General features: G+C 38.7%; 2 non-coding genes across 2 annotated transcripts; one reads left to right on the top strand and one right to left on the bottom strand.

The window, feature by feature from the left end:
- Positions 1–5,734: 5,734 nt before the first annotated feature.
- Trnak-uuu lies at positions 5,735–5,807 on the top strand. Its single transcript has one exon. It is a non-coding gene; the product is annotated as a tRNA-Lys (tRNA).
- Positions 5,808–6,755: 948 nt separating this feature from the next.
- Trnak-uuu lies at positions 6,756–6,828 on the bottom strand. Its single transcript has one exon. It is a non-coding gene; the product is annotated as a tRNA-Lys (tRNA).
- Between the last annotated feature and the right edge of the window lie 502 nt (positions 6,829–7,330).

Below are 7,330 nucleotides of genomic sequence, written 5' to 3'. Positions count from 1 at the left end.
AGATGCAAAAGTGTTTCCAGCATATGGTCCACTAGTGTTGCACCATTGCAATACACACGTTCTGTCAATGCCTGTAGGGCTATGCTTGAGAAAGGTAACAGAGAGCAGGCAGGATAGGATACGTAGCTCTCCTTCTCACACCAGTGGAGGGGACACTGATTTATCCCCACGCACACAAAGACAGTGGGAGTGATGAGTGGTGCGTGAGTGATGGCGTGGTGGGGCAACCTGTTGTGAGTTAGCTGAACAATGAGAGGGTCGGGCTAGGGGAAGTGAAGGGGTGTCATGCCCTGTACAAACGACTGGCCTGGCCCTACTTTGAAATACTTCCATGTTGCGCCCCGACTATTTTCAAAGAGTTCTATTTGGAGTTAGGTACATGGGTTTTTGAAAGGTGTTTTTACCGTTGTAGTGACAGATTAACAAGATTTCTACATTACTGATAGGAGAAACATGCTTTGGAACCCGGATGATTATCTCTTTGACCTTTCAAAATAGTCGTGGCAAAGAGAGCAAACTGTTTCATAATACCAGCTAATGAGTGATGGAGGAGTAAGTATAGGACGAAATAACAGTAACTTTTATTGTTATAGTCTGCATTTAATAAAGCATTCAGACCACTGTAGGGATGTGCTTTACAATAACACTGGAAAGCAAGGGAGACTAGGAGGTTTTTTACCAAAACTACAAAAAAGAATATAGTACAAATTAAGCATTGTCCAAAAGCTTATATGTTATTTTAGGGAAGGCTGAAGGCATTATTTACCTCTTATAGGGTGAAAATTACGTCGATGAATTATCAATAGAATACTTTTGTCACTCGCAGCACACGAAGCTTATTTGTGCACAGTGTTTGCAGGCACAGCTAGAAACTAGGAAGACGATGTGCTAAGAGGATACGAAAAAGGATAACAAAGATTCACGAAAGGGTCTGAGAGGATACACGAGAAGAAGGCGATGGTGTAGGAGGAGGAAGAAAGAAGAAAAGAAGAACGGTAAATAGTGACCGTTGTAGCATCATATGGCTTTCTTGATGGGATACGTGCCGGAGCGAAGTGTTACCCATTATCTAATTCCTGTTTGTAGTGCGCAGAGAGAGAGAGAGAGAGAGAGAGAGAGAGAGAGAGCAGCGTGTGATGACAACTTCAGACAGTCACTGCACCCTGAATATTTGCTGGAGGAAAGAAGGAGAGGCGTTACTTGAGTCTCTCCAAAGTTGACATTCTAAAAAGTCAGTGGAACCATGCGTGCTTTGGGATCCGAGGGGTCTCCAAGCGCACAGGTTCGAATCCTGTCCACGGTTCGAGTGTAAGTTGGGCTTCCTCACGCAGGGCAACGGTTTCTTAGCAGGGTGAGCTTTGAGATAGAGGTACCCCAATAAAGTATCCCCTTTAGCCCATAAATTCCCGTGAAAAGCCCACATGGTATAAATAAAAAAAAAAAAAAAACTGAACCTCTAAGAATGGGAAGAAATAGATTAATAAACATGCAAACGTGTAAAAATAGATAATAAGTTAACAAGAATGTAATGTAAAAAGGTAAAAAGAAGGAAAAACAAATAGATAAAGTATGGTCTCATTAACCGGTGCTATAGCTCAAGAAAATAATAGAAAAGGATCATTAATTAACGTAAAAGAACAATAATGATAAATTACCGTGTTATTAACCGGTACAAGACGCCAAGATAATAAGAAAAGGTACGAAAAGAAAGAAATAAGTAAAAAAAAGAAACCATCGTCATTGGGATTGGACGACCTGGAAGATGAGTGATAGTGAATTCCTTTCGATGAATTTATCTGTGTCGTCTAGTGGTGGTGAAGGTGAGGCACATCAAGATTGGATTAAAGAAACGTAAATAAGAATAAGATTAAGGAAAAGTAGACCGTGTGTGTGTGTGTGTGTGTGTGTGTGTGTGTGTGTGTGTGAAGCTTCTCCTCTCTTTCTTCCTATGTCCGTCTTTCTTAACTTGGAAAAGAAAAGAAACACAAAATAAAGATAAATAAAACACGAAGATAACGTAAAAGAAAACGGTTACGCAAGCGCTAGTTTAATTAGTGCTGACGCGGCAATTACTTAGGCCAATCAAGAAATGGTGTCCTATCTAAATGAAGCATCGACTGCCGCCTAAATAGAGCATTAGTGCGCCGCCGCCACGCCTTGCTGCCCCATCGCGGGGGGAGGTAATAGTAAAATTTTCGGATTAAATGTAATTAAACTCACGTATGAATTAAGCCCCGGAATGGTGACCTCGATAGCGTGTCTCGTGAATTAATTGAGTAAACTCGTCACGGTGGCATTAGCGGCGGTAAAGAGGCGTGAGGCGGCGGCCGTGACCCCGATGCTCTTTTTTCACTCATTACGTGTTGAAAACAGTAAGAAACCTTGACTGCTTAACAGAACCCAAATAGAAATAATGTCACTCCATTCCATCTTCTCGGATTTTTCTTTATTTATTTTATTTATTTATTTATTTTTTATTTTATTTTTTTTTTTCAACATCTGGACTTGTTTCTCACTTTCTTTTAAATCTCTCACTCGAATGTTTCGCTCTTTATTTTCACCAGTCGTGTTTGCATGGGTGTTCCTTCTGCTGAAGATTTGAAAGCCTTGTCAAACAATCACTGCAGTCGTGATCACGGAGACTGAAGGTTGCATCTCTACACTCTATACACTGTGCCGGAAATTGTGCTCGCTTTGTATCAAACTTAAAGTGATATAAATCATTATTGTTTGTATGTACAGGCAGCAATGGCGAACACCTCTAAGTCCGTGGTACAGTGGAACCATGCGTGCTTTGCGGTCCGAGGGGGTCTCCAAGCGCACAGGTTCGAATCCTGTCCACTGTCCGAGTGCAGGTTGGGCTTCCTCACTCGGGGCAACGGTTTCCTAGCGGGTGGGCTTTGAGATAGGAGGTACTCCAAAAAGTATCCCCTTTAGCCCATAAATTCCCGTGAAAAGCCCTCATGGTATAAAAAAAAAAGTCTTGTCCATTTCAGGTTTCAGGTAACAAGACAGATGCTGCATAGTTATACGTTTCATTAATAGTGATAAGTATTTGTAAATTCTTAAGGCTTATAGTAAACTCATGCACGATGTTAGACGGGTCTTGGGGAACACCTTGGCCTTATCGGCGAAGTATTGGGCAATGACTTTATATTGGTATTGAGTCTTTACTTTCCTTGACTATTCTGTCATGGGATTTTGATCATCAGTGCAAGCCTCTCCTGGGCAGTCTCGTCCCGCCTTCAGAGCAGTGTCTCAGTGCTTCGAACTCTGTCCACTGTCTGAGGTTATGAAAGGAATAAACTCGTAGTTATAATTCTTACATAGCGAACTGCTTACCTTCAGTATGGGAACATTCCTGGTCATGACAGACTAGAAAAACAATAAGAAAAAAAAAGAAAAGAAAAATAAATACATAGGCAGTGAATGAGTGATTGGACATGTTTCTTACACCTTCCCCCCCTCCCTTAACACACACACACACACACACACACACACACACAAAACTTATTATAATCCTCCTTTGATGTCGAGAATAAAATCAAACTGATGTCCTGTTACTGTTGATATGGCGAAGCAAGGCATCACATCAAAGCAAGATGAATTTATTGAAGATCTTAATGAATTCCAGTGCCTGTAATGAATTGCATATTGGTTATGTTGGTAGTGATGGTGGTGGTAGTAGTAGTACTGGTGTTGGTGTTGCTGCTGGTGCTGCGCCAAACTACTGCTGTGCGTTATTTGTATTCCAGTTTCAGTGATAATAATGAAATGTGTGATAGAAAAACGCAATGATAGTAATATGAATAACTAACGGTAATAGTTTCCTTGACGGTGTCATCTCATTATATTGTTATTTATTTATTCATTGTATTTTGTTTTGTTTTGTTACAACACGCAAGATTTTTAATATGAGCGAGTTTGCTTGAAAGAAAATTAAGTTTTCGATAATAATAGCAATATAGTAGTAGTAGTACATACAATAGTAGTAGTAGTAGTAGTAGTAGTAGTAGTAGTAGAAGTAGTAGTAGTAGTAGAAGTAGTAATAGTGGAAGCAGTGGTGATATTAGTAACACTGAAAATGATAATAATAATAATAATAATAATAATAATAATAATAATAATAATAATAATAATAATAATAATAATCGTGATTATAGCCGTGCCGTGCAGCAGAGTGCCGGCGAGAACGCTCTGGTATTTACGGCCGGTGGCAGCAAAACGCCTGAAAATGCAGATAAGCCATAATGAAGGCATAATGTAAACGGCAGTGCATTTGAGCCCACACTGGCTGGAGGCACGAATCCCGCCGACACTGCTACCACCACCACCACCACCACCAACTTCACGTCTGGGTATAATTGTCAAGTGAAGACAGGCAATCAGGCAGATAGAGTGACACACAGACAGGACAAGGTATATGAAACCACCCACCGGACACAGACAGAAAAAAAAAAACAAGAGGAAGAATCAAAGAAGACTAGAAATGATTGTAAGAAAAGAAATATTGAAAGATAAAAATTAGCATCTCAGAACATAATATGCATCATATCATATGTTTACAATTAATAAGACTGATTAAAATACACTGAACTTGATTACACACAAGATGGGAAATTAATATTCTCTCTCTCTCTCTCTCTCTCTCTCTCTCTCTCTCTCTCTCTCTCTCTCTCGTAACTTACAACTAACACTAAAAAATACAACCCGCAGGTGAAATACGCCTCCAAGAAGACAAATTGCCTGACAGAGAGAGAGAGAGAGAGAGAGAGAGAGAGAGAGAGAGAGAGAGAGAGAGAGAGAGAGAGAGAGACCATCTGCTTCGTGTCGCCTACAAAAAGTTTCAAATATCACACGATCTTTGTGAGGGTATCTGTCCAAATGTTAGGTTCCATAATGTTCAACAATTTTTTTGGTCCAATACAGCTCCTCAAAACAGCCTCCACCAAACTATGGATAAAAGTGCTTTGTAATTAATTCATTACACACACACACACACACACACACACACACACACACACACACATTTACAATATAACCCTTTATGAAATGAAAATAAATAAATAAAAGAAACAATCTTATCAAAGAAAAGAAATTTACTCTTTAACAAAGAAACCCATGAATTGAGCAAGTCTCCAAGTTTGACCTTGACAGTAATGATGACAAACAGAAGTGAAAGTGAAAAATTAAAAAAAATTGTATCTGCTTTTAAAGAAGTTGGTTTATGTGTATGCTTGTGCTGCTACTAAAAAAGATTTTTGAAACATTTATGCAACATGTAATAATAGTACAATAGTAACGGTTGTACTGCACTGTAGGTCAAACGTGGTGATTGTTTTTTTTCTTATCAATGCAATGTATCAATTAGAAATTATGATTTTCATTGAACACTTTTTTTGCATTCAATATTATGAGAATTTTAAATGTTTCATTCATATTGTTGCATTCTTTAATGTAGCTGCACATACCATAGTCATTCATTTACTTGTTTAGTTTTATGTTCGATTCAGTGGAATGTGGTAGCAGAAATGTGTCATGTTTTTTTTTTTTTTTTCAAATTATACGGTTTTTAATTTAAAACTATACAGATTAATTTTGATAATTTTTCATTTCTTTATGTTTCCTAGTAATAAGATAACGCCATGAGAACCTGGCTTATCATCTCTGCGTTGGTTTGAAAATTGTTTTGTTGAGAGTGTTTATAATTGCATACTTTTTCCTTTAATATCAAGCCCGGATAGCTCAGTCGGTAGAGCATTAGGCTTTTAACCTAAGGGTCCAGGGTTCAAGTCCCTGTTCGGGCGACCATAGTAAAATCAATATATTGTAAGTATTTTGCTTGTGAAGGGAAGGCAGAAGAATTAAGAAAACAATGCAGATTTGTTCAGTGATATCAGTAAAACGAAATAATGATAAAAGAAAAGATTTGAAAAATGTTTAGCCAACTTTTTTCTGGTACAGTGGATGTTTCTTTATCCGTTTATTTGTTTTCTTTGTTTGATTATCTCTTTAGATGCTGACGGACTGACGTCCTTCCTTCATCATGCTTGTGAGTCATAGAGGAGTGCGCCTGGTTGTGCGAACAAGAGCTAGGTAATGGTCAGAGAGTAAAGACATGCATTCGTTTATGGAAGACAGTTATAATAAGCTCACACAGAATGACTCAATGAATACACACCGTGGTGGCAGCAACAAGAAGTGATGGAGCTGGTTCATTGTTGTTATCCGCGTGTGAGGCACATCGCTTTCACACAAAGCAACTCACCAGCCCCGCAGCAGAGAGCGATGAACCAGCCCCATCAAGTAGCTCTATGAAGCCCAGCACTCACATCGACACTCACTCTGTACTGGCTTCTCGGTGTGTACTGTATTCCATGATGCATTTTGTATAAGCTTACATGTCTTCCAGAAATGCCTGCCACATCTTTGTGTTCTGAACTGCTGACCATCACTTCACTCCTGTTCAAACGGCAAGGCACTCCACGACTCGCTCACGAGAAGGAAGGACGTAAGCCAATCAGTGTATGAAAGAAATAACCAAACTAACGAAGGAAGAAGTAAGCAAACCTCTAATACATCGGAAGAAGTTGGCTAAACATTTTGCAGACATTTTTATATTCATTTACTTTATTGCTTTTATTTCTTTATTTTACTAACATTTTCGAAAGATTTCAAGTGAACGTATTTTATTATCTATATCATTTTTGTGCCTTTCCCCGTAACATCCAAAATAGTTATCTCACTTTTATGGTCGCCCGAACAGGGACTTGAACCCTGGACCCTTAGGTTAAAAGCCTAATGCTCTACCGACTGAGCTATCCGGGCTTAATGATAGAGTGAAGGTAGATTTATGATAAATGCCAATATATTAAAACATTTTCTTTCGTTAAGACAAAATCTAAACACCACAAAGACGACAAGTCAAGTTACTAAGAATTTTGCTCGCATCAGAACCGTTCTCTAAGCACGCCTAAACTGTTATGAAAGATATAAACATGAGTGAATGTCTTGGAAGGGAATATCTGCACTGAAAACATTACATGCGCATACGTTAACGACTTCTATATACGCGTTTGTGAAAGTCAGGAGAATTTACACGCATTTGTAAACGTTTTTATTTATTTATGAGACACATAAACAATTATAAACCTATATTCAGAAGGCACGACTATCGAAAAATATCATATGCACTCCCAGACACGTTAGGTATAGGATGGCATATACGCATCAAAACGTGTCGTATAGGTACATTCATATATTTGTTTAGGTGCTAGAGGGCATATGTGCTTCAAAGAGCCCTATATATCTTCGTAAACAATCTTTGTCT

This window comes from Portunus trituberculatus, chromosome 43 (genome assembly GCF_017591435.1).
Source record: "Portunus trituberculatus isolate SZX2019 chromosome 43, ASM1759143v1, whole genome shotgun sequence".
Taxonomy (NCBI): Eukaryota; Metazoa; Arthropoda; class Malacostraca; order Decapoda; family Portunidae; genus Portunus; species Portunus trituberculatus.
This window is presented reverse-complemented; position numbering and strand designations above follow the sequence as displayed.